At 41.9% G+C, this 27636-nt stretch overlaps 1 long non-coding RNA gene across 3 annotated transcripts; it reads right to left on the reverse strand.

Annotated features, from left to right (window-relative positions):
- Positions 1-254: 254 nt before the first annotated feature.
- On the reverse strand, positions 255-24336 carry LOC134736104 (uncharacterized). 3 transcript variants are annotated; one of them, XR_010119818.1, is made up of 7 exons: positions 23738-24240; positions 20505-20712; positions 11768-11915; positions 9110-9186; positions 7779-7953; positions 6628-6735; positions 255-2442 (listed from the first exon to the last, which is right to left on the reverse strand). It is a non-coding gene; the product is annotated as an uncharacterized lncRNA (long non-coding RNA). The 3 variants fall into 3 exon arrangements; XR_010119817.1 differs by lacking the exons at positions 255-2442; positions 6628-6735; positions 7779-7953; positions 9110-9186 and adding an exon at positions 13246-13322 and having other exon boundaries at positions 11696-11915; positions 23738-23999; XR_010119819.1 differs by lacking the exons at positions 255-2442; positions 6628-6735; positions 7779-7953; positions 9110-9186 and having other exon boundaries at positions 11696-11915; positions 23738-24336.
- Between the last annotated feature and the right edge of the window lie 3300 nt (positions 24337-27636).

Here is a 27636-nt window from a genome sequence, read left to right on the forward strand (position 1 = left end):
CTGCTTTCCCATCAGAATGGCTATAATCAAGAAAGGAAGAACTGACAATATCAAGTAGTGCATAAATATGGGAAAACTGGAACTCTCATACATTGCTGGAGGCACTGTAGCTTCATACAAAGACTTTGAGAAGCTACTGGGTAGTGTCTACTAAAACAGACCATATGTCTTCTCTGTGATGAGCAGTCCCACTCCCAGGAACATGCCCAACAGAAACGTGTATATATATTTACCAAAAAGCATGGACCAGAATGTTCACATTGGCATCATTTATTAATAACTCAAAGCCTATCAACAATGGAAAAGGGGGAAAATTATGTTTTATTCACACAATGGAATATTTTTCAGTGACGAAGATGGAGTCCCACTGCTTGCTACAACATGTAATATTGACAAAAGAAGCAACACAAAAAAGACTGATTCTGCTGCCTTAAAGTTCAGAAACAGGTAAACAAATTTACAGTGTTGGATGTATGGTTCCTTATACGGATAGAGGTCAGGAGAGGACTCTTCATGATTTGGGTGGTCAGTATACAGGGGGAGCATTTTGGCAAAATGCATTGAGTTGTGCAATTATGAGTTCAGAATTTTTCTGCTTATATATTATATTTCAATAAAGAGTTTCAAAAGCAGAAAAAGTAAATAATGCACATCTCTTTAATGACAGCAATGTATCAGCATTGCTCTCAGCCAGTTTTCTATCAAAAATGATGCCTATGACATGTCCCTCAGAAAACAACCACATGAGGCTACAAAACAGCCCTGGCCTTTTGTTTGAGACTATGTTTGAATTCTAATCTTATTCACAAATTGAATAAATTTTCTATTTCCAGCTTTTTGCATATGATTACCTCCATCCTGACAGTGTGGCTGACTAGGTGGTCTCGGCTCCACATATCCTATAGCAAGAATAAATAGGTTGTATCTAAACTGCTGTGGATTAACCCACTGAACAGATTGCATGCTGCCGGACATTTTTGTCAAAGGAGAGAGCAGAGGCTGCAAGGAAGCTGAATGTGGAATTTATGGACCCTAAGAAGGCAATTTGGAAGTATTTTTACCCCATTTCTCTTTAGTCCTAACTTTGTGAAATTGTAAAGAGGTATGGAAACTGAGCTGTTTTTATGCAGTGTTGTCTGCCTCAGTTGTGTTCTTGAATTTTGTTGGCTGGCTGCTTATCTAATCTTATGTAAGAGGCCAAATAAAATGTGTATACCTCTCAAAAAAATCAATTTTAGATTTTACAAAAGGATTCAAATATAATTACTCCCAAGTGAGGAATTGAGTCTGTTTCCTGTTTTTTGTTTGTTTGTTTTAAAGCAGAGGGTCAGAGGAAATAGCCAGGTCTTTTTAAAGAATCACTCAAATTTTTGGCTGATGTATTGAGTTAAATTTGTCCCTTCTCCTGGATACAGGTAGGGAGTTATAAAGGAATGAAAAATATTGGGCACTAAAAATGAATACGAGGGAAGTAATAATCCAAGTACTAGCATAATTGGTGATGAATTTTTTTTAAAAAAGACTTTGCTATAAGTGAAATTTAAAAATCTGTAACTAAATCTAGATATTCAACCAAATAGTTTTCTGGTATATACATAAGATGCACTAATTTTTTTTCATAAACATCCAAAATCTTTTATTAAAAATTATTTTGTGTATCTTAAACTACATGTGTGTATATATTATGTATGTGTGTGTGTATTTAAATACATATGTGTAGACATACAGGAGATTTTTTATATTACCACCCTCCAAAAAGGGGGAAAAAAAAACCTGACAAGTGTGAGAAGGAAGTGGAGCTGTTTAAAAGAACGTCAGAAGATTTAAGTGATCTTGATGCAGTCTCCCAGGTCTGATGTTTAAGAATTAAAGACAGAAGAGAGAAACACAAATGGTGGCTGAAGAGTCAACAGGCTTATTTCAAACCTGGGAGGGATTTTGACTGAGTTAAGTCAGAAGCCGCACTCCCTTACAGACTTAGAGTTTTTAGGGATTCAGGGTGGAAGAGTTTATCAGAGGCTTGGACTGCTTCTGTGTATCTCTGTTGTGCTTACCTGGGAGGAAGAGTTGTGTGTCTGTTCCCATACATCTTCCTGCAGCTGCAGGCATGCTTCCCCACCCCTGCCACCCCCTGAGTCTGCCTTTAGCTTCCCTATCTTAGTGTACCTGAAGGGAAAGGAATGTGCTTATTAAGGCCCACTGTTTTACTGGGTCCCATTGTATGAGGGTGAAGTTTGGCAGTTACCCAAGAGACTTCCCCCACCCCCACCTCCATCTGTGCCTTAGCTGTTTTATCTGTTTTCGTGTCTGCTCCTTCTGGTTGCTTGTAGTTAGAAGAGAAGTGATTTCTTTGAAATGCATGAGGCTAGAAAGGGAGCTGGAACTTCAAGTGGTGGTGTTTGTCCGAGATGATGGTGCTCCTGCTCTATCATGTTGTAGCACCTAAAAGGATCATTTTTAAAAAAGAAATCCAAATATTAGTTTAGGAGAAAACACCACAAATCTCATGACTCACATTTTTGTGAAAATTAAAATCTTGCAGTAGAAGACAAAGTGGCATGGCCCCTATGCTTAGGTTACTGCTGCTTCCCAACAGGCTTCTTAGGGAAATAATTTCCCTGTTCCTTCTTTTTTTTTACTTAACAGTCTCAGAAGGACAGTTGAGTTGGGGGACTGTGAGCATCTGGAGGGACAGTTGAGTTAGGGGACTGTGGGTATTGGAACAAGGGTGATGTTGACAAGCTCCTGTGATTAGCAGCTAAGTGGGCTTCTCACTTTATGAACCAAAACATTTAGAGAGTCTTATCTTAGGAGAAGCAAATTATTCTGCCCCCCTGATGGCCCTTCATTGTGGAAATGTCAAGGAGACAGGACTCAATGATAACACAGTTGATCAGCTGCAAATATGCAAAGACAGGACACAATTATCAGAGCACAGAGTTTTCAAACAGTTTTTTCTTCTTTCTTTCTTCTTTTTTTTTTTTTTTTTGAGATGGAGTCTCTCTCTGCTGCCCAGGCTGGAGTGCAGTGGTGAGATCTCCGCTCATGGCAACCTCTGTCTCCCAGGTTCACGCCATTCTCTTGCATGAGCCTCCCAAGTAGCTGGGACTATAAGGTGCCTGCCACCATGCCCGGCTATTTATTTATTTATTGTATTTTTAGTAGAGATGGGGTTTCACCATGTTAGCCAGGATAGTCTCAATCTCTTCACCTTGTGATCCACCCTCCTCGGCCTCCCAAAGTGCTGGGATCACAGGTGTGAGCTATCACACCTGGCATTCAAAGGGTTTTGAGTGGATTGGACTTCTTTTTGTGAGAAACCAAATTAGAGAGCCCTGCCTCCTGAACTGTACATAGATTAATGTGTTGCTGGGAAGCACCCCTGTTCTGGGAGCTACATTTACCTCTTTGTCACACTGAATTACTCTGTAGAAGGGCCTTTAATATATTTATTCTATAACCAAAAATGGCAGCCCTGAGATTGGATAGTGTCCCTGTGATTTCCCGTGGACTGTCCTTTTCTGGAGATATGGTTTATTCTTTACTAAGGGCCAGATTTTGATCTTGAAAGGTTTTGCTTTTGAAATACTACATCACAGAGTTCTAAAGAGAATCGTGAGTCATCTGCAACTTTCAACACCTGGACATGGCATTCAAGTCTGCGCCCAATAAGTGATTCTATTGTGGAAGTCAGGTTCCTCCAGGAAGCTGTCATGCAGGTTGTAATTGATTCCTTTTGAGAATGTTTCTTGATTTGCTGGTGCTCTAATTACTGATGCTGATTGTTCTCACCTCTTGAAATTGTTATTTAATAACAACGTTCAACAAATATTCTTCAAGTGGTTATTTGTTATTGGGAACCAGGTTCTGAGTCTAAAAAATGAATATGACAGCCTTGATTTTGAGGAGATGAGTTTTTTGGGAGGAAACAAGCAAGATGAAGATCCTGAGGTATGAACAGGAAGCTAGAGCTCCTAGCGGAGAGTGGTGAGGTAAGTCAGGGAGTGTTCCTCCAGGAAGTCCAGAGAGGCTAATGATAATGCTGGAGTTAAGAGGAAATTTTTGAGGCAGATAGAGAGGTTACAGAAGTCCTCAGTAAGGTTTTCCTTTTAATGAAAACCAGCCCCAAAGTCATTATCTTTTCTAACAAAGAGCAGCGTGTAAAATCGAGCTACAGACATAGACAAGCAAGCTAGAAGTTTGCATGGTGGAATGCCAACAATTGTGCCAGTAGGAAAAGGCAACCTGGTGTGTCTGGAATTCTTTCCTTCTGGTGGGTTCTTGGTCTCACTGACTACAAGAATGAAACCACAGACCTCGCGGTGTGTTACAGCCTTTAAAGGTGGCGCGTCCGGAGTTTGTTCCTTCCAGTGGGTTCCTGGTCTCGCTGACTCCAGGAATGAAGCCACAGACCCGCCCAGTGATTGTTACAGCTCTTAAAGGTGGCACATCCGGAGTTGTTCCTTACTCCGGATGGTCTTGCTGACTACATGAATGAAGCCACAGAGGCTTGCAGTGAGTGTTACAGCTCATAGAGGTAGTGGGAACCCAAAGAGTGAGCAGCGGCAAGGTTTATGGTGAAGAGCGAAACAGCTAAGCTTCCACAGTGTGAAGGGGACCCAGTGGGTTGCTGCTGTTGGCTCTGGTGGCCGGTTTTTATTCCCTAATTTGGCCCTGCCCACATCCTGCTCATTGGTTCATTTTACAGAGCGCTGGTTGATTTTACAGTGTGCTGATTGGTCCATTTTACAGAGTGCTGATTGGTGCATTTACAATCCTTTAGTTAGACAAAGAGTGCTGACTGGTGCATTTACAATCCTTTAGCTAGACACAAAAGTTCTCCAAGTCCCCACCCCACCCAGAAGCCCACCTGGCTTCACCTCTCATTGGGACTAGGCATGTTCAAAACAGGGGGTACATCTTCCCTTTCCTTTGCTAAACCACATGTACATAAGGATAAGACCTTATGGCACCAGCCAGGCAAAAACCCCATTTGCATAATAAAATTGGGGTGGGGCAATCAGCTTTCTCCACGCACTATGTAACACCTGATCAAACCAGTCTCACCAGAGAGAGAGCTGCTCTCCTTTCTCTTTCTTTTCCCTGTAAACCCTCCACTCCTAAATTCACTGTTCATGTGTTTCTGTATCCTGAATCTTGGTGGGAGACAATGAACACTGGATATTTACCCTAGACAATGCCACTTCAGTGGGAGTTACACAGGCAAAGGAGAAAGGAAAGGGAGGTGACAGAGAAAAAAAGGCATTATAGGTGGAGGGAAATTTCTCCATGAAAGCAAAGGAATCATGTTTAATGTGTGATCTAGAATTTCAACAAGCATCTCCTCTGGTAAAAAGTTGAGAAGAAGGATGACTGCATTTTGCAATGTTCAAAGTGTGGAGAGGATGCTATGTCTACTGTCATAAGTGCAAAAAGTGGGTTGAATTTTTGAAAACCTCCCTGTATCTTTTTTTGTTTGTTTTTTGTTTTTGTTTTTGAGACAGAGTCTCCCTCTGTTGCCCAGGCTGGAGTTCACTGGTGAGATCTTGGCTCACTGAAAGCTTCACCTCCTGGGTTCATGCCATTCACCTGCCTCAGCCTCCCGAGTAGCTGGGACTACAGGTGTGCGCCACCATGCTTAGCTAATTTTTTTGTATTTTTACTAGAAACGAGGATTCACCATGTTAGCCAGGATGGTCTGTATCTCCTGACCTTGTGATCTGCCTGCCTAGGCCTCCCAAAGTACTGGGAAAACCTCCTTAAATCTTGATTAATCTGAAGATTTTATATACAAACATTTTTATCTATACAGCGAGACATGTCCTAGAAGTCACACCCTGTTGAAAAGTTTATGCCATAAAAATAAATTCCAATTTGAATTTACTTCTTCTGAGTGGCCTAGGGTTTTTAAGACAAGATAGAATTATAGGGTATCAAAGGACAAATATAGACATAGATGTTTTAGAATCCTCTGCTTTTCTGATCTCAAAGCATGTGGTATTTAGTGTAATTGGATCCAGGGCAGATGAGTGCAAGCCCCACTCACCTTTGGAGTGAGGAAAACCAATTAATAAGCATGTGTACAAAAGTAAGATTAAACTTGCAAGGCAAGCCCGCTGCTTTCAATGACACTTAGAAAATACTAGTTATTGGCCGGGTGCGGTGGCTGACGCCTGTAATCCCAGCACTTTGGGAGTACAAGGCGGGCGGATCACCAGGTCAGGAGATACAGACCATCCTGGCTAACATGGTGAAACCCTGTCTCTATTAAAAAAAAAAAAAAAATTAGCTGGGCATGGTGGCAGGTGCATGTGGTCCCAGCTACTTGGGAGACTGAGGCAGGAGAATGGCATTAACCTGGGAGGCAGAGCTTGCAGTGAGCCGAGATCACACCACTGCACTCCAGCCTGGGCGACAGAGCAAGACTCCGTCTCAAAAAAAAAAAAAAAAAAAAAAGGGAAAAGCAAAAACTAATTAGTGAGAGGGAAATTGTTTGTCAAATGGTTTGAGAATAGTATACACAAATGTAACAATGAAACATTGTTATTGGTTATGATCATATTGTTCTAGAAAGAAGTGGGGCTGCAGGTGCTTTCTACAGACAAAATGAATCCCAAATACATTTACCTAAGGCTTCCAGAAGTAATACAAATGTGTCTTTAAAAGCTCAGATATGTAGAGTAGTAGAATCCAATTTGAAATTTGTCTTGACCAAAGGAGTCTGCATTCTCTTCACTATAAATGAAACAAAATAATGGAGCTGTTAATAGAGATGAATACATAGAAGGTAATTTTTTCTTCTGTACTCATAAAACTCCAGGAGGGAAATGATGAAAGCCAAAAGCAGACAAAAAAAAAAAAATCCAAGGAAACAAAGTGCATTTTTAGTTTTCTAAATCAGAGGCCACAGAACATTTGCTATAAAAGGCCAGATATTTTAGGTTTAGTGAGCAGGCAGTTGGTCTCTGGCAACTGCTGGTATAGTGAGAAAGCAGCCATACACAAGTACGTAAATGAATGGGTGTGACTATATTCCAAGGAGACTTTACTTACAGATGTTGAAATTTGCATTTCATGTAAGTTTCACACCATAAAATATTATTCTTTTAATTTTTCCCAACCGTTTAAAAACGTAAAACCCAATTTGACCCACCTTGTACTGGATCTGAGACAATTATCTCCCAACAAGTTTTTTTTTTTTTTTTGAGATGGAGTCCCGCTCAGTCGCCCAGGCTAGAGTGCAACGGCACGATCTCACCTCACTGCAACCTTTGCCTCCCAGGTTCACGCCTTTCTCCTGCCTCAGCCTCCCGAGTAGCTGGGACTACAGGCGCCCGCCACCACGCCTGGCTAATTTTTGTATGTTTAGTAGAGATGAGGTTTCTCCGTATTGCCAGGCTGGTCTCAAACTCCTGACCTCAGGTGATCTGCCTGCCTTGGCCTCCCAAAGTTCTGGGATTACAGGTGTGAGCCACCATGCCCAGGCCATTGTAAAGTTTTTATAAATTTATTATATAATGATGTTTTTCCCCACTGGTATCTCCTAGGCTTTTCTAGAATGTTCTGTGCTCTTGTAACGCTTTCTATTCTAACATCAATTGGTGTCATGCATTTATTAAGTGCTGACCATAAAGTGAAATGCTGGGGACGGACTGGAGAAAAAGAAATTACTTAACAAGAGGAAGAGAAAGAGGTACAGATGCTCCTGTATTTATTGAATTTCAACTTGCACACTTTCAGAGACACAAATGAGAGATACATATTCTGGAACAAAGCACCTTGGCTCTCTCCTCAGCATCCAAATGTACGTCAAAAGGTTCTGGGAGCTCTTTTAGTTTCTGCCCTTTTAAAAAAGAATTCCTCATTTTTCAATATATAGAATATTTGCTGTCTTCTGTGAGGTGTTGAGGAATTTTGACAGGAACCCCATCTCATGTGATAACCTTAGAGGACCTGAAAGAAGAAAGTGTTACCAAGAAGTAGCAGAAGTGAAGGAAATATAGAAACAATTTTTAAAAATTGAAATAGGTCAGAAAAACAGTTGTAAGCCCTTTGGCAGGAAGAATGATTTTGAGGACAAAGACATCATCATACGACCTGAAAGAAGTTCTGTACCTATGTAATAATAGTAAACATCGATGTAGAGCTTCTATGTGTCCAGCTGTGTTTTAAGTGATTACACAATCTTATGTGTGTGCATATGCACTAACTTAATCACTACGAAAAAAGTGTTAATCAACTAATGAGCTCATGAGATGATTGATGAATTAGAGAAACCTGAAGTATGTGTCTCCGGAATTAGCATCATAGGCCTATTTGTGTTAATTTATGAGAAGGAAACAAATCTGGTAAGTGTACCCAGTCATGGATAATAGTTCCATGGGTTTGCAGCTTTTGGCATCTGCCCAACCCTAAAGTAAGAGGCAGAACTGCAATTCCATTTTGGGGTGCTATTATGAATACTAAACCTTCTAAGGAATTCCCTGTGGTGCTTATGGGCAGATTACCAATTTCAGAAGATTTTTAGTGTATGAAATGAAACAAGCTGAATGTAGGCAAAGATGCCAGCCAAAGCATGTATCAGTAAGGAGGACAATGAAAAGATTGACTCATACCTCACCTCAGTGGAAATCTGGGGGTTGCAAACTTGTTCGGGACTTCTGGACATAGGAATAAAATCATAAATAGCTTTTAGAGCTTAACATATATTCAATCAAAAAGTGTAGTGGACTCTGTTGGTGCTCCGTCTGGAATATCTCAGCTCTTTTACCAATTCTGTGTGCCTGTCATATTCACCAGCATCTGTGTAGTTTGCTTCTAATGACCAACATCTGTGAATGTCCTGTCGGGTTCTGGAGCAGTTGCCCTATACTCACAAAGAGGAGGAAGTGCCTGGGAGTTCACATCACCCTGGGGACATCCCACAGTCCATGACTGGCACTTGCAAAAATATTAAAGCCCAAATTTTTTGGCAAATGTGGGAGAAACTTTAGATGTAATTGATACCCCAGAGCTCCTCTCATGACCAGAGTGAGACTGGGACTTTGCTAGTAATCACACTGTTACTTAGATTTATTCCCTATCCTACCCTGTTATGCTCACTCCTTACCAGTTTTCCTGGGAACCTGTTCTTAATAAATCACTTGCACATCAGTCCTCCTTATCTTATTATCGGCTTCTGGGGAACTGTAAAGCAAAAAACACATATATTATTAAGAGAGAGAAATAGTGCAAGGCTTTGCCTTAAGTTAGCAATTTAAGATTGAATGAAAGAATCAACTGAATGAATAGATAGAAGCCACTCTTTTTTTTTTTTTTTTTTCTTGAGATGGAGTCTTGCTCTGTTGCCCAGGCTGGAGTGCAATGGTGCAATCTTGGCTCACTGCAACCTCTGCCTCTTGGGTTCAAGCGATTATCCTGCCTCAGCCTCCCCAAGTAGCTGGGACTATGGGTGCCCACCACCACACTTGGCTAATTTTTCATATTTTTAGTAGAGACAGGTCTTCATTATATTGGCCAGGCTGGTCTCAAACTCCTGACCTCGTGATCTGCCTTGGTCTCCCATAGTGCTGAGATTACAGGTGTGAGCCACTGCACTGGCCAGAGCCACTCTTTAGCCTTGCAGTACTCATGTTGTAATTAGGGAAACAGGAAAAGGATAAAACATTGAAACAGTGACTATTACATTTTAGAATCTAAAGGTCGTATAGTGAGACTGCCCACATAGTACAGCCTCTCTGGCTGATGGTAATCTGGGCTCAGCTTGTATATGGTCATGGAAGGAGATATCACCACCTCCAGCGAAAGTTGCCTTCCTTCTAGATTTGTTATAAGTCATTTCCTCCCTCCCTCCCTTCCTTCCTTCTTTCCTTCCTTCTTCCTTTCTCCTTCCCTCACCCTCCCTTTCTTCCTTCTTTCTCTCCTTCCTTCTGTTTTATAGAGGCAGAATTCACAGGCCATACAATTCATTCACTTAAAGTGAAAAATTCTGTGATCTTTAATGTATTCAAAGTTGGGCAAGTGCTATTACAATACATTTTAGAACATTTTCCTTAGCCTGTAAAGAAACACTGTACTCTTTAGCTGTCATGTTCTCAACTCCTCAGTCCCCATCTCTGAACTCCTAGCCAATCCTACATCTACTCTGTGGATTTGTTTACTCTTGACATTGCATATAAATGAAATAATATAATATGTGGTCTTTTGTGACTTACTTCTTCCAATTAGCATACAATTTTCAAGGTTCACTCATGTGAATGACATATTGGTATTTCATTCCTTTTAGTGGCCAAATAATCTTTTATTGTATGGATAGATCACATTTTGTTTATCCCTTTATCAGTTGATGGAAATTTGGTTTGTTTCTACCTTTTGGCCATTATGACTAATTCTACCAGAAACATTTGTCTGCAAGTTTTTGTGGACATATGTTTTCCTTTATGTTGGTTATTGCTTAGGAGTAGAATTGCTAGAATGGCTGGTAGAATTTCTTATATTCAGCCAAAATCTGAGTCTTCATAACTTTCACACTTGGTTATTGTCCAGTTTTCTGTAGAAATATGGATAAGACCTTCTTATGCAAGACATCTCCCCAAGTTATTCATCTTCATGTCCTCCTTCAACTTTCAAAGACTGAATATCTTCTGTTCTTTCAATCATTCTGCTGCTAAAATCCAAAATGGGACTTACAGAAATGCAAACTGATACCTTCAAAGCTGTCACATAATCTGTTATAATGTACAAAACAGCTTTCTTTTGTTCCAAATCTCAGACTTTCCCATCAAGTGGCTAAGTTTATTTTGCCAAGATGAGAGGCAACAAATTATTTTCTGAGTAAGAAGACTTTTCAATAGACTCTGCAGGAGTTTTCCTTTTGGAAAATCAAGAGGACTAATGATTTGTGTAGTTTATATATACATTTGTCATTTCTTGACATGTTAATGTGAGAAAAAAGAATTCTGTGCTTCTGAAAAATAAAATTTGATGGAAATCAATTATTTTAAGAAATTTAAAAGAAGTCAATGTAGCATTCTTTTTACTCTTAGTCATGAAGACAATGGGGGAGAAAACTTGAGAAAACCACAGGAAAATGTAGCAAGTTACTTAGCAGGCTGTGGGTTGTGCTGAACTGGGCCAAATGTTATGGTCATTTCTTCTTCTGTGGCTATGAATGGATCTGATCCTTGCTTGTTAGTCATACACTTAGGAATATTTTCCACCTTCTTTTAATATCAAATCCAGAGCTCAGGATGGCTTCTGGCATTGTCCCATGCTATTTGCATGATGTTGGACAAGTCACCCAGCCTTTCTGAGTGTCAGTTTCTGCATCATACTACCACATCATCTGTGGCTCTCAAACTGTGTTGCACGGGATAATGACCAAGGGATCTTGCTAAAAATGTCAATCTTATGGCACTGCAAGGGATTCTACAAGTAGGTTTTGGGGAGGTCCTCACAATCTATTTTTAAAAACCCACCCAAGTGATGCTGATACCCACGGTCATGAAGACCATACCTTCAGAAATACTGACTAGCCACTTTTTTTCTGGTCCTTTTTCCCCTTGTTCTATATTCCACTGAAAGGCAGAAGAAATCTTATCATCTTTCGAGGCAATATATTTTCATCTGTGCTGTGTGCAAGGACATGAAGAAAGGAAGACAACCAAAGTTGAAATAACGAAAAAAGTCCCAGGCTGACGCTTAGATTCTGATTTATTAGAATGATTTTGACCAGAAAAATTTTAACCATAAAGCGGGGCTTCTCAACCTTGGCACTATTGACATTTGTGTCCAGGTCATTCTTTGTCTTGTGTTTGGATGTAGTTGGAGAGGGTCTCTCATGTGCAATGTAGAAAGTTGAGCAGCATATCTGGCTTCTTCCTACCAAATACCAGTAGCAGCTCCCCGCATCCTTCCTAGTTAAAACAACCAGAAATACCTCCAGTTACTGCCAAATGTGACTTCATAAAGTATAGTCCCAAAGAAAAGAATCAAGAAATCACGCATAGAGCAGTTTTCTTTGCTTGGTTCTTACTGCACAGCAAGGCAAAGGAGGCCCTGATAAACTGTTGGTGCTTGACCTTTTTGTACCAAGCATTCCTTGGGGATCTGGAACTCCCTGGCTCATCCTCTCTATTTACTTGATTAATAGAATACAGAGAGGTTAAGTAACTTGGCAGGAAAAGGACATTCTGTTTTATTTTTTTTCATTTTACTACACTCCTCACAACAAATTTTTAACGTTTGCTTTGTATGTTCTGCCCCATATCATAATTACAAGACAGATTAATTAGGTGGGGGAGGGGAACAAATATATGTGAAATTGTTTTGAAATCTGCAGGCACTAGAGTAATGCCAGGTGTCATCATTTGTACTACTCTTGAGCCTCTGAAGCTAGGTGTTTCTTGAGGTTACAAAAGTGGTTTCTTTGGGTGACTAGTCAAATACTCTATAGGACTCCATGATGGTCAGTTCTGATCACACATATGGCCAATATTTACCCAGTCTGTTAGCCTTTTAACAATATGCCATGTTGTGTGGAGACCCACGTGTGTATGAATCTCCCACGGGGGGTGGAGACCCAGGGCTTAGCTCTACTCTTCTGCTGTGCAGAACTTTTTCTTTGTTCGCTTGGGTAGTGCAAGACCTACTTTACTGAAGGAAAATGTGTTGCTGGTGTGAGAGGCACTGCTAAGTGGAAATTATTAAAGGATGAATTCTTTATGTTTGTGAAAGATTTCTCCACCTTGGCACTCCAGACATTTGGGACCAGAACATTCTTTGTTATGAAGTTTGTCTTGTGCAGAGCAGGACATTTGGTAGCATCTCTGGTCTCCACCCACCGGATGTAAGTGACACCCTTCCCCTGCAGTTGTGGCAGCCAAAGATAGCTTCAGATATTGCCAATTTTCTCCTCAGTGGCAAAATTTCTCCTGTTGAGAATCATTGGCCTAGGAGGTATGGCTAGGACACCAGCAATCTAATGATCTAATGAAAGGGTCTGACTTGTCAAAAAGAGTCTCCACTTTCAAATGTACTGGAATGGTGCGCAAAGAGATTGGGGTCCGATTACCATTTACATTTCAACTCTACTGTTTACTGGGTGTACAAAACAAGTTAATTATCCTCACAAACAAAATGAAGATAATTGTACTTTCCCTGCCTGGTTGTTTTGAGGATCCAGATATTTGCAGAGCATCTAGTTGAGCCTGTGACATTGGTGCTTAATGAATAGTGGATTGTTACCATTTCAAACAATAATTGTAGCACCTCCAGTGTTGGTGTTGCCATGGGAATTCTGCAGGCTTTAGACAACTGAAACACTGTTCAGAAGAAAGGAGACTATGATCAGAGGGATGAAGGCAACAGATTAACATTAGATAATGGATATAAATGAAAAATCATTTATTGATTCCCAAGCTGTTATTTGGAAAGTCATAGCTGGAGGGATTGTGGCCTCTCTTTTTTGCCTAATGACCAATCCTTGAATAGAACATTTATTTTAGAAATGTCTCTCTTTGGGTACCTTTAAAGGATATTCTCCTTGGCTCCCTGGCCCTGAGTAATAATTCTTCAGTGAAAATATCTAAATGACAAGAACAAGCTAAACTAATGATACCAAATAGAACCTACTTTAGTGGTCATTTTTTTCCTCACCCTTCATCACTAGTTTTCCTTCCCTGAATTCTAAGATCATCATATTCTCGACTCCAGATGATGCATAACTTTATGATTTTTTTTTGTACTAGGATTTTAGGGTAAGGACAATGGTACTAGGCTGTGCCAGGGTGTTATCCTGTCTCTTCTCTATCTCTCCTATGTGACCACAACTCCAGGAACCGTTTTTGGAACCACCAGGAATTCCTCCTTCACTGGTCTTCAGCCCAGCTATCTTCAGCTGGGGGTCATCTCCCTGAACTTATCTGGGAAAAAGGAATGACACCCTTCATTCTATGTTAGATTTCCCCTATCTCAATATCACTGGAAAAGTTAAGTGGGTGGGAAAAAATTACGACTGTAGAGCAAGATGACAGCTGTCGTGCTGAGATTTTACCCCTAGTGTGCTGAACTTCTGCCTAATTAGATGTCCTCCCTCAAAAGCATATTTGGTGTATCCCCTGCCCCTGTCTGTACGTGTGGGTGGAGTCAGCCTTCACACTGCCAATGCCAGGGACTCAGCAGAGCTAGGAGGTTCTTCAGTTACAGGGGACACATGATTTCAGACAAGGAAATCCTTAAGCTACTACTCCAGTTCTCCTTTCTGATCCTGGAGTTTGATTTCCTTAATTTTATTTTTGTAGTCCCATGGTAAAAACCTAAGACAAGAGAAAACTCTAAACTATGTATGTAGTTTGAGAAAACTGTTGGGAATTGTTCAGCAAACTTGAAGATATGCATGCCTATGAGCAATTATGTTCCTGGGTATCCTATAAATACACGTGCACATATGCACAAGATGGTATATATAATGATGTTCAAGCAGTGTTTTCAGTAGTCCGCAATTGATAAGGACATAAATGTCCACCAACAGTTAAAAAAATAAAAAGTAGTAAACACATGCAATGGAATACTAGACAGCAATGGGAATGAACAAACAACATCTACATACGGCAATATAGATGAACCTTAGAAACAGAATGTTGAGGGGGGATCTGGCAAGATAGCCAAATAAGAACAGCTCCAGTCCGCAGCTCCTAGTGAGACCAACAGAGAAGGCAGGTGATTTCTGCATTTCCAACTGAGGCATGCTGTTTATCCACTGGGATTGTTTAGGCAGTTGGTGCAGCCCATGGAGAGTGAGCAGAGGCAGAGTGGGGTGCTGCCTCACCTAGGAAGTGCAAGGAGTGGGGGGCCTCCCTTTTCCAGCCAGGGAAGCCATAAGCAACTCTGCTATCCAGCATAGATACTATGCTTTTCTCATGGTTTTTGCAATCCGCAGACCAGGAGATTGCCTTGCGTACCTACATCACCAGGGCCCCAGGTTTTAAGCACAAAGCTGGGTGGCTGTTTGGGCAGACACTGATCTACCTCCAGGAGGTTTTTTTTTTTTTCGTAATCCTGTGGCATCTGGAACCCCAATGAGACAGAACCATTCACTCCCCTGGGAAGGCGGCTGAAGCCAGGGGGCCAAGTGGTCTTGCTCAGCAGGTCCCACTCCCATGGAGCCCAGCAAGCTAAGAACCACTAGCTTGAAATTTTCACTGCCAGAGCAGCAGTCTGAAGTTGACCCGGAGCAATCAAGCTTGGGTGTGGGGAGGGGCATCTGCCATTCTGAGGCTTAAGTAGGTGATTTTCCCAACTGTGTTAAGGAGGCCTGGAGGTTCAGACTGGGCAGAGTTCACCTGTGGCAAAGTGGCTGTGGCTAGACTGCCTCTCTAGATTTCTCTTCACTGGGCAGGGCATCTCTGAAAGAAAGGAAGCAGCCCCAGTCAAGGGCTTATAGATAAAACTCCCATCTCCCTGGGACAGAGCACCTGGAGGAAGGGGCAGCTGTGGTGGGAACAGTTTCAGTGGACTTAAATATTCCTGCCTGCTGGCTCTGACGAGAGCACTGGATTCTGACAAGGAGGGTTCTCCCAGCACAGTGCTTGAGCTCTGCTAAGAGATAGATTGCCTTCTAAAGTGGGTCCCTGACCCCTGTCTCTTCTGACTGGGAGAGACCTCCCAACAGGGGTTGACAGACAGCTCATATAAGAGAGCTATAGCGGCATCAGGCTGGTGTCCCTCTGGGACAAAGCTTCCAGAGGGAGGAGCAAGCTAAGCTTCGAAAGGGAGGAGCAGGCAGCCATCTTTGCTGTTCCGCAGCCTCCACTTGTGACACCCAGGGAAATAGGATCCGAGTGGACCTCTAGCAAACTGTGGCAGAGCTGCAGAAGAGGGACCTGACTGTTAGAAGAAAAACTAACAAATAGAATGCAAGAATATCAACGTTAACAATAAAGACCCCCACACAAAACCCCATCCAAAGGTCAACAGTGTCAAAGATCAAAGGTAGATAAATACATGAAGATGAGAAAAAAACAGCGCAAAAATGCTGAAAATTCCAACAACCAGAATGCCTCTTCTCCTCCAAATGATTGCAACTCCTCTCCAGCAAGGGCACAAAACTGGACGGAGTTTGATAAATTAGACAGAAGTAGGCTTCAGAAGGTGGGGAATAACACACTCCTCTGAGCTAAAGGAGCATGTTCTAACCCAGTATAATGAATATAAGAACCTTGACAAAAGGTTACAGAAACTGCTAACTAGAATAACCAGTTTAGAACAGAAGATAAATTACCTGATGGAGCTGAAAAACACAGCACAAGAACTTCGTGAAGCATATACAACTATCAATAGCTGAATTGATCAGAAGAAAGGATATCAGGGATTGAAGCTCAACTTACTGAAATAAGGCAGGAAGACAAGATTAGAGAAAAAAGAGTGAAAAGGAACAAACAAAGCCTCTAAGAAATAAGGGACTAAGTGAAAAGACCAAACCTATGCTTGATTAGGGTCCCTGAAAATGACAGGGAGAATGGAACCAAGTTGGAAAACACACTTCAGAATATTATCCAGGAGAAATCCCACAACCTAGCAAAACAGGCCAACATTCAAATTAAGGAAATAGAACACCACTAATATTCCTTGAGACGAGCAACACAAGACAAATAACCATCAGATTCTCCGAGGATGAAACAAAGAAAAAAATGTTAAGGTCAGTAAGAGAGAAAGGTCAGGTGACCTACAAAGTGAAGCCCATCAGACTACAACAGTGGATCTCTCTGCAGAAACCCTATAAGCCATAAGACAGTGGGGACCAATATGCAACTTCCTAAAGGAAAGAATTTTCAACCAAGAATTTCATATCTAGCGAAAACTAAGCTTCATAGATGAAGGAGAAATAAAATCCTTTCCAGACAAGCAAATGCTGAGGGATTTTGTCAACAGCAGGCCAGCCTTACAAGAACTCTTGAAGGAAGCGATAAATATGGAAAGCAATAACTGGTACCAGCTACTGTAAAAACACACTATAATATAAAAACCAACAACATTATGAATAAATCTTATCAGCTAATGTGCAAAATATCTAGCTAGCATCATGATGATAGGATCAAATTCCCACATGAGAACATTAACCTTAAATGTAAATGAGGTAAATTTTCCTGTTAAAACACACAGACTGGCAAATTGGATAAAGAGTCACCCATTGGTGTGCTGTACTCAGGAGACTCATCTCACATGCAAAAACACACATTGGCTCAAAATAAAGTCATGGAGGAATAGTTATCAAGCAAACAGAAAGAAAAAAAAAAAAAAGCAGGGACTGGATCCCTAGTCTCTGATAAAACAGACTTTAAACCAACAAAGATTAAAAAAGAAGACAAGAAGAGCATTATATAATGGCAAAGGGATCAATTCAACAAGAAGAGCTAACTCTTCTAAATATATATGCACCCAATACAGGAGCACCTAGATTCATAAAGCAAGTTCTTAGAGACCTACAAAGAGACTTAGACTCCCACACAATAATAGTGGGAGACTTTAAGACCACACTGTTAATATTAGACAGATCAATGAGACAGAAAATTAACAAGGATATTAGGGACATAAACTCAGCGCTGGATGAAGTGGACCTAATAGTCATCTACAGAACTCTCCACTCCAGATCAACAGATTACGCATTCCTCTCAGCACAACATAGCATTTTTTCTAAAATTGACCACTTAATTAGAAGTAACACACTCCTCAGCAAATGAAAAAATGAAAATCATAACAGTCTCTCAGACCACAGTGCAATCACATTGGAACTCAGGATTAAGAAACTCACTCAAAACCACACAAGTACATGGAAATTGAACAACCTGCTCCTGAATGACTACGGGGTACATATTGAAATTAAGGCAGAAATCAAGAAGTTCTTTGAAACCAATGAGAACAAAGAGACAACGTACCAGAACCTCTGGGACACATTTAAAGCAGTGTTAAGTGGGAAATTTATAGCACCAAATACCCACATCAGAAAGTGGGAAAGATCTAAAATTGACACCCTAACATCGCAAAAGAACTAGAGAAGCAAGAAAAATAATATTCAAAAGCTAGCAGAGGACAAGCAATAAGTAAGATTAGAACAGAACTGAAGAAGATAGAGACATGAAAAACCCTACAAAAAAAATCAGTGAATCCAAGAGATGGATTTTGAAAAGACTAACAAAATAGATAGACCGCTAGCCAGACTAATAAAGAAGAAAATAGAGAAGAATCAAATGGACTCAATAAAAAATGATACAAGGGATATCACCACTGATCCCACAGAAATAAAAACTACCATCAGAGAATACTATAAACATCTGTATACAAATAAACTAGAAAATCTAGAAAAAATGGAAAAATTCCTGGACACATACACCCTCCCAAGACTAAACCAGGAAGAAGCTGAACCGCTGAATAGACCAAAAATATGTTGTGAACTTGAGGCATTAGTTAACAGCCTACCAGCAGAAAAAGCCCAGGACCACATGGATTCACAGCTGAATTCTACCAGAGGTACGAAGAGGAGCTAGTACCATTCCTTCTGAAACTATTCAAAACAATAGAAAAAGAAGGTCTCCTCCCTAACTCATTTTATGAGGTCAGCATTATCCTGATAACAAAACCTGGTAGAGACACAACAAAAAAAGAAAATTTCAGGCCAGTATCCCTGATGAACATTGATGGGAAAATCCTCAATAAAATAGTGGCCAACTGAATGCAGTGGCACATAAAACAGCTCATCCACCACGTTCAAGCTGGCCTCATCCCTGGAATTCAATGCTAGTTCAACATACACGAATGAGAAAATGTAATTCATCACATAAACAGAACCAATGATACAAAAGACAACATTATTATCTCAATAGATGCAGAAAAGGCCTTCAATTAAATTCAACACCGTTCATGCTAAAAACTCTCAATAAACAGTATTGATGGACCATATTTCAAAAAAAATAAGAGCTATTTATGACAAACCCATAACCAATATCATAACCAATATCATAACCAATATCATACTGAAGAGTCAAAAGCTGGAAGCATTCTCTTTGAAAACTGGCACAAGACAAGTATGCACTCTCTCACCACTCCTATTCAACATATTATTGGGAGGTCTGTCCAGAGCAACCAGGCAAGAAAAAGAAATAAAGGATTTTCAAATAGGAAGAGAGGAAGTCAAGTTGTCTCTGTTTGCTGATGACATGATTTTATATTTAGAAAACACCATCATCTCAGCCCCAAAACTCCTTCAGCTGATAAGCAACTTCATCAAACTCTCAGGATACAAAATCAGTGTGCAAAAATCACAAGCATTCCTATATACCAGTAATAGACAAGCAGAGAGCCAAATCATGAGTGAACAATTGCTACAAAGAGAATAAAATACCTAGGAATCCAACTTACAAGGGATGGGAAGGACCTCTCCAAGGAAAACTACAAACCACTGCTCAAGGAAATGAGAGAAGACACAAACAAATGGAAAAAAATTCCATGTTCATGGATGGGAATAATCAATATTGTAAAAATGGCCATATTGCCCAAAGTAATTTATAGATTTAATGCTATTCCCATCAAGCTGTCATTGACTTCCTTCACAGAATTAGAAAAAAGACACTTTAAATTTCATATGTGTCAGGTCTCTGAGCCCAAGCTAAGCCATCATATCCCCTGTGACCTGCACGTATACATCCAAATGGCCTGAAGTAACTGAAGAATCACAAAAGAAGTGAAAATAGCCTGTTACTGCCTTAACTGCTGACATTACCTTGTGAAATTCCTTTTCCTGGCTCATCTTGGCTCAAAAGCTCCCCCACTGAGTACCTTGTGACCCCACACCTGTCCGCCAGAGAACAACCCCCTTTGACTGTAATTTTCCTTTACCTACTCAAATCTTATAAAAGGGCCCCTGCCCTGTCTCCCTTTGCTGATTCTCTTTTCGGACTCAGCTCGCCTGCACCCGAGGTGAAATAAACGGCCTTTTTGCTCACACAAAGCCTGTTTGGTGGTCTCTTCACACAGATGCGAGTGAAAATATGGAACCAAAAAGGAGTCTGTGTAGCCAAGACAATTCTAGGCAAAAAGAACAAAGCTAGGGTCATCATGCTACCTGACTTCAAACTATACTACAAAGCTACAGTAACAAAAACAGCATAGTACTGGTACCAAAACAGAGAGCTAGACCAATGGAACAGAATAGAGGCCTTATAAATAACACCACAATCTACAACCCTCTGATCTTTGACAAACCTGACAAAAACAAGCAATGGGGAAGGGATTCACTATTTAATAAATGGTGCTGGGAAAACTGGGTAGCCATATATAGAAAATTGAAACTGGACCCCTTCCTTACACTTTATAGAAAAATTAACTCAAGACGGATTAAAGTTATTTCTCCTAATGCTATCCCTCCCCTTGCCTCCTACCCCCTGGTAGGCTCTGGTGCATGGTGTTCCCCTCTCAGTGTCCATGTGTTCTCATTGTTCAATTCCACTTACAATTGAGAACATGCAGTGTTTGGTTTTCTGTTCCTGCGTTAGTTTCCTGAAAATGATTGTTTCCAGCTTCATCCAACTCCCTCTAAGGACATGAATTCCTTTTTATGTCTGCATAGTATTCCACGGTGTATACGTGCCACGTTTTCTTTATCCAGTCTCATTGATGGGCATTTGGGTTGGTTCCAAGTCTTTGCTATTTTAAGTAGTGCTGCAATAAACATACATGTGCATGTGTCTTTATGGTAGAATGATTTATACTTCTTTAGGTATATAGTCAGTAGATGACAGTTTTAAGAGGCGATTTACTCAAGGGTAATGATCAAAAGACTATGGTTAAGGTTTTAAAGACCCAGGGACCCATCTGGTATTGTTTAAATATATTAATAATTAATAGTATTTTTAGGGAAAGGGATTTTTAGCTTCGGGGGCTTAACGGCAAACATGATGGTAAAATAGTTCTAAGTCTGGGGTGTTTACCTTTGGGAACAGACCACAGTGATGTAAAAGTCCCTAAACTGGACCTTGTCCAGGCCACTGATTTGCATCTGTATACACATGCCACCCCCCACCTCCCACAAGTTGCCCTGGCTGCAGTTCTTTGAAAGATGCCAGATGGTGAAGCTCAAGTTGCTCCTCTGTCTTACTTCAAGGGTCTTTGATGACTTTGCACTAACGGTTGCTTTTAGCAGCAGAACAGACTGAAAGTAAAGAGGGAACTTTAGTGTGTCATTTTTCCAGCTCTGCCTGGACGTGTCACAGAGCATGGAAGGCCTCCAAGGTGAAAGGGCATGCCCTTTTCTCCCACATTGCAGAAGAAAGGAGATTTGGGTAGGTCAGGCTGCAGGGAGAATGAGAAACTTGGGCAAATAGGTCAATTCACTTTCTTGTAAGATAAGCAACACTCTGTTTGGAAGTTCTTGCTTTGGGCAGGGGGTTGATTTTAAATTTATTTTTATTTTTTATTGCAGTATAAAATGCACATAGTGAAGGGCATAAAATACTTCAGTCTGAACTGTACTGCCCAGTGAATATTTACATATGAATGTACTCCAGTAGCTGCCATTCAGATCAAGATACAGGCTATTTCTAATACCCTAGAAGATTCCCTTGTATCATCTTCCTAGTCAATACCACCTTCCCACTTTGGTAACCACTTTATGGCATCTACCACCATGGGTTCCACTTGCTTATTGCACTTAAGCATTTCAATTTCAGTTACAGAATAAGTGAAATCTTAGGTTGTACTCTTGTGTCTGATTTCTCTCTCTCAACATGTTTGTGAGATTAATTCGTTCATTCTGTGCATCATTTTCCTGTTTATTGCTGAGTAGTATTCCATCATGTGTACAGACTACAGTTGGTTTGTCATGCAGCAGTCGATGTGTATTTCCACTGCTTTTATTTGGGGCAATTATGCCTCAAGACAGTATGAACATTTTTCAATATGAGACTATTGTGCTCTGTATATCTAGCAGTGGAATCTGCCGGATCAGAGGGCAGGTCTACGATTGACTTCAGCAAATATAACCATAAGGTTTTCCCGGTGGATAAACTATCATGAGACTATCTAACGGTAGATTGCTCAGGACACTTGCACCGCGGCTTCACATTCCCACTGCTAATTACAATTATGCTGCAAATTGTTTAAAAATATTACGTGCCAGTGGACAGTTCATTCAACTAATTGTAAGGGTTGTAACTCAGACACCACACCCCATTTTTCTGCCCCTTCCGCTTACACAGACCAGGTGAAGAGTTATTCAGCCAGTTCAGCAGAGTGGGACCCTAAGAAATAGGCACAAGCTACCCTCAAACACATCTTCCACTTTGTAGCCACTCTTCTGTGGCTTGCATAGTTCATGGGTATGGAGTCTCCACTCTGGCCCTAGGCCCTGCCTTTGGGAAGTTGGACATAAATTACAACTGTGGAGGGAACTCGGTGATCTTCTGCAAGGTGTTTTAAAATGCAGGTTTCCATAAGGGGATTTCGGAGTAGAGGCCAGTTTAAGAGTTATTCCGAACCTACACGGAACAGCATCCCGCTCAGCCTTGTCCCCTCAGCATTTCCCCTGGGCAGCATGACTTGGTTCCTCTAGTCCTGACCTCTCCAAGGGCATGCCGGTGTTCCAATAAAAACTTCTGCAAGACTCTCACAGAAGGCGGCTTTCTAGAAAGGTAAACTCTGCCCTCCCGGGAGAAAGCTCTGAATCTCTTGCAGGGTCGGGCCCACACTTCCCTCAAAGCTAGTGAAAGTCTCTTTCTTGGAAACCCAAGTTCGCCTTCTCGCTGGCATTGAAGGCTTTGGCAGTCGCCCCCTCAGCAGCCGGGGTACCACGGGCCTGGGTAGTGTGACAGGAGGCAGGAGGGCCGGCTAGCGGGGCACCTGTGATGGGCGCACGTCCAGCCTCGACGGCCCTCAACAGCTGTCAGCTGCGGCGACCGCATGGACCAGCCAAGAGCGGAAGGAATTAAACGTCCGCCCATCGCATCAGAAAGGGCCGATTCCCCGCCTTCCGTCACTCCCCCTCCGCCTCCCCGGCCTCATTCCCCTCCTCCCCCTCCCCCTCCTATTTCTCTACCCTCTTCTTCGTCCCCCTCCCCCTTCGCGCTGCCGCCTTCTCCAGGTCCCCAGCAGCTCCGGGGCCGAACAGACTCGGCTGCTCCTCCTCCCCATCCTGTCCCCTCCCCTCTCCTGACCGCCTCTTCCCCCTTTTCCCCCTCCTCCCCTTCCCCTCTTCATGCTACCGCCTTTTCCAGGTTCCCATAGGATCTGCTGTGGAACTCAGCCGACTAAGCAGGTCCTCTTCCTCCCCCTACCCCCTCCCCTTTTGCCCCCTTCCCCTCCTGCCACCTCCTTCCCCTCTTGCCACCCCCTCCCCCTCCTCCCCTTCCCACTTCAAGGGTGCCGCCTTCTCCAGGTCCCCACCACCTCTGCGGCTGAACGCAGAAGACTTGGCTGCTCCTCCTCCCCCTCCCCTTCCTGCCTCCCTTCCCTCTTCCCCTTCCTGCCTCCCCTCCCCCCTCCTCCCTCCTCCCCCTCCTCGCCTTCCTCCCCCTCGTCCCCCTCCTCCCCCTCCTCCTCCTTCTTCCATTCCTCCTTCACGCTGCAGGTCCCCACTGGATTCGCGGCGGAACTGCAGCAGCCTCGGCCGCGCCAGGCGACCCCTTCCTCCTCCTCCTCCCCCACCGCCTTCTCCACACTTGGCCGCTTCCCCGCCCTCCTCCTCCCATACCTCCAGGTTAGCGCTGCAGCCTTCTCCAGGTCCCCACGGGCTCCGCGGCGGGAAGCTGTACCAGGGGCGCTTTGCACAGCACTTGGCACGCACGGAGCGGGGCTTGCCCCCGGGGGTCTGCCCCGGTATGGCAGTGAAGTAGGGGGGACTCAGAGACACACTGTGACCCTAGGTTGCGCCTAAGGCGCGCCACTCCTCCCAGTGGCCACGTGGGGCACCCACTATACTGCGTGGAGAAGCCCCAGCTACACCACGCGGTGAGTATCCCGACGCACAGAGGCCACAGGGGGCGCCCCTGGGCCGCTCCAGGAGGGGACGGTGGGGGACGATGGGAGTCAAGTTTTCCTGCGGGTCCGCGGTAGAGGGGCTGGCATGTGGCCGGGTCCGTTACCCTGAAGTGCTACCTGCTTAGTAACTCAGCGACGCTTCTCGAAATCCTTTAGAAGGTACGGGGGAGCCCCAACCCTAGAGTCGTGTTTCTTTGCCCCAGCGCCGTGGTCACTGCGTCCGAGACCGGGGCTGGACTCTGCGCTGCCACCTCACTAAAAGGGCTGACAAATGGGGTTCCTGGGGTTGGGCTTAGGTTGCTCATTAAGTCTTCAGTGAGGTGTGTTGAAAGGGCGGGAGTAAGACTGGTCATGTGTGGTCAGTCACACGACCAGTCTCGTGTGGTGCTGAGATTGCTAGAGAAATGCTGCAGGGAGAGTTGGAAAGGGAGTGCATTTCCCTCCTACTTTGTGGTAGGACAGAATGTTGCACGTTATCATTAATACTGCACATTAATACAAGAAAATATCAAGGGCTCTTCCGTCACACCTTCCCCTTCCCTTATGGTGGCTTCTGTTCATCCCTGTTGACGCACAGATTTACTAGGAACCTACTATGTGCCAGGGACTGTGCTAGGTGCTGCAGGTACTGCAGGAAACATAGCAGACCCAAAGCTCATGGGATTTGCCCTCTTTGAAGAAGGAGTCAAGATTTCAAGATTAACGACCAGCCAAATCCAGATACCAGACTGAGTATATTTTTTGAGAGATAGAAGAGAAAGGAAAAAAGGAAAGTTGCTTCTGAGGAATGAGTACTACTTCTGAAGATTTTGAATGCCCCCTCCCAGGAAGGGGGACACCGAGAAGGTTTACCTTACTTGTCTTCAGACATTGATTCTACTTGTAAGATGTGTCGTTTTGAGAGGGGACATTGCAGTTGTTCTGTCATCTGCTAATTTAGTGAGTTTTTCTTGATTTGAACTGTTGAAATTGGACACTCTGACTGCCAACTTTAAAAATTGGAGAAAAGCAGACAGAAAATTCACAAGACTCATCATTTGCAAGTTCTTTTAAGTCTTTAATTATTACAAAATGAAAAGCTTTAAAAAGTATTGTCTCAAAGGTATCATCTCAAGCCAATGGCATTTCAACTGTTGGCCATTGCACAGTGGTTCAAGCATTCAGACATGGCAGTCAAATTAAGAGACAAGGATTTGAGTCCTAGCCTCTCTACACAGCCTAGATGTGTGGCCCTGAAACACACATAAAGTCAGTGCTTTGGTTTCCTCATCTTTTAAATGGATATGATAATAAGATCTCTCTCACAGTGTTGTTTTGAGAATTAGGTAAGATAATATATGTAGAATAAGCAGGGCTCATAGAAAATATTCAATAAATATTGGCTATTGTTATTACTCTAAGTCAGACTAAATATTTCTGAGAGCTTTAAATCAGTGATTAAACACTGAAGTGCATAATGAGCATCAAGCAAATGCTTTAAGTGACCAAGCATTTAGAGTCACACACAATATATTCCCTGATTCTGGCCTCTACCCTTTTGGATTTTCTGATTCTGTTGTGAATATGGTCTCAAAACAAGCAGAATGAATATTATGAAAGTAGGTGCACAGGAGCCTCAAGGAAGAACTAACTTAAGGCCTAGGGGGCAGCACATTTTAATTTAAGGTAACTTTGGAAAGGAATGAAATATAGAACTGCTAGCATGCATACACATAAGCATTTAGACAGACAAGATAGTGCTATAACTTTATAGCTGTGTTGTCTAAAATGTAGAAGTGTGTTTGTATCAGTTAGCTGTTGCCATGCTAATGCTGTAGAACAAACTACTCTTGAAATTCAATGGATCCGTTACATATTCTAGTGGATCTGTGGGTCAGCTAGGGTTGGCTTACCTAGATAGAGCTCAGCTGCTTGACCAGAGGTCAAAGTGTCATGGCTCTTCTATTAGTTCTGTCCCATGTATATCTATTCTAGGGCCCAGGCTGGCTGCATCTAACCAGGAAAGTTAAGCAATGGCAAAGGCACAAGATGGCAAGTGGAATTAACTGAAGACTCTTGAGACATAGGCAGGAATTTGCACACTGTTGTCTCCACCCACCTGGCACTGGCCATGGCAAGTCACATGTCAAAGCCTAACTTCAGTGTGTGGGGAATGCACTCCTTCCATGATTGGGCTGTGGTAAGGATGTGAAGCAATATGGGAAGAAGAGATGGGGAACTGATTTACTTTACCTCGGTATTGAATCAGATTCTTCTGAGAATACCGATATTTTTAAGAAGGTACAAATCTATCCTGATTTTCTTTTTCGATTTCTTTTACTATTTCTATTTCTGTTACGGATGTTGATATCTATTTCATCATGATCCAGTTAAATGACAAAGGCAGGGTTTCGAGGTTCTGTCACTGGTATCAGTTCCCATGAATCCACAATGATTGGATGTAAGGCTGAGTAGACATAAAGGGAACATAGAAATAGACTGAATGATATTAGCATTTAAACAGAATTGCCACAGTCGTTCCCTGTTTCCTTCTGTTTAGCTGCCCTGGTTCCTCAAACTGTCAAAAGGAAACCATCTAGAATCACCTCTCTTTAGAGTTCTTAAATTTACTTTTAAATTGACAATTAAGTATTAAATATATTTATGATGTACAGTGTGATGTTTTGAAATATGTTTGCATTGTGGAATGGCCGAATTGAGCTAATCAACGTTTGCATTACTTGACATACTTATTTTTTGTGGCGAGAACACTTAAAATCTATCGTCTTAGCAGTTTTCAAGTATACAATACATTGTTATTATCTATGGTCACTATGTTGAACAAGGCATATTAATTTATTCCTGCTGTCTAACTAAAATTTTGCATCCTTGACCAGCATCTTCCTGGAGATTTTTTTATGTGCTTCTCTTTACTAGTGTCACTTTAAAAAGATTTCTGAATTTAGCTACTGTTTGAAAACCTAGAAGAAATTAAAGGTGATGTGATTTACGAAGGGAAGAGTAATATGTTAATCCACTAGAGGCAACATTTGGCAATTAGATTGTTAATCTGATCAATTTGACGTGTAAGTGAATAAGCTACATTAAAAGAAATGTACTTAATATACACACACAGAATCTCCTTTTTAAAGTTTGAACACCTTCACTTAATTGGACAGTTACCAGTCCGGTTTTCTTTTTTCTTTCCTTTCAGTTTGTTGTGTATGTGATCATATCTGGTAGACTGTCTGCTATATTACAGTAGCTCAGTTCTTAAATTAGGGGTTAGAAAACTATGGCCTACAGGCCTAATCCAGACCACTGCCTGTGTTTCCTGTGAACTAAGAATCAGTTTTACGTTTTTAGATGGTTGAAAAAATACCAAAAGAATATTTCACAACATGTGAGCATTATATGAAATGCAGATTTTAGTGTTCATAAAATAAAGTTTTATTGGAACACAGGCATGCGCATTCACTGACATATTATCTTTGGCTTCAGAGTTAAATGGTTAGTTGCAATGGACTGCATGACTTGCAAGCCCAAAATGTTTACTATAGCCCTTGACAAAAAGTTTTCCTATCTCCAGTCTAAAGCTATATATCAAATTACCACAGACAATGTGGATAGGCC

The sequence above is a fragment of the Symphalangus syndactylus genome, chromosome Y (assembly GCF_028878055.3).
Source record: "Symphalangus syndactylus isolate Jambi chromosome Y, NHGRI_mSymSyn1-v2.1_pri, whole genome shotgun sequence".
NCBI classification, from domain to species: Eukaryota; Metazoa; Chordata; class Mammalia; order Primates; family Hylobatidae; genus Symphalangus; species Symphalangus syndactylus.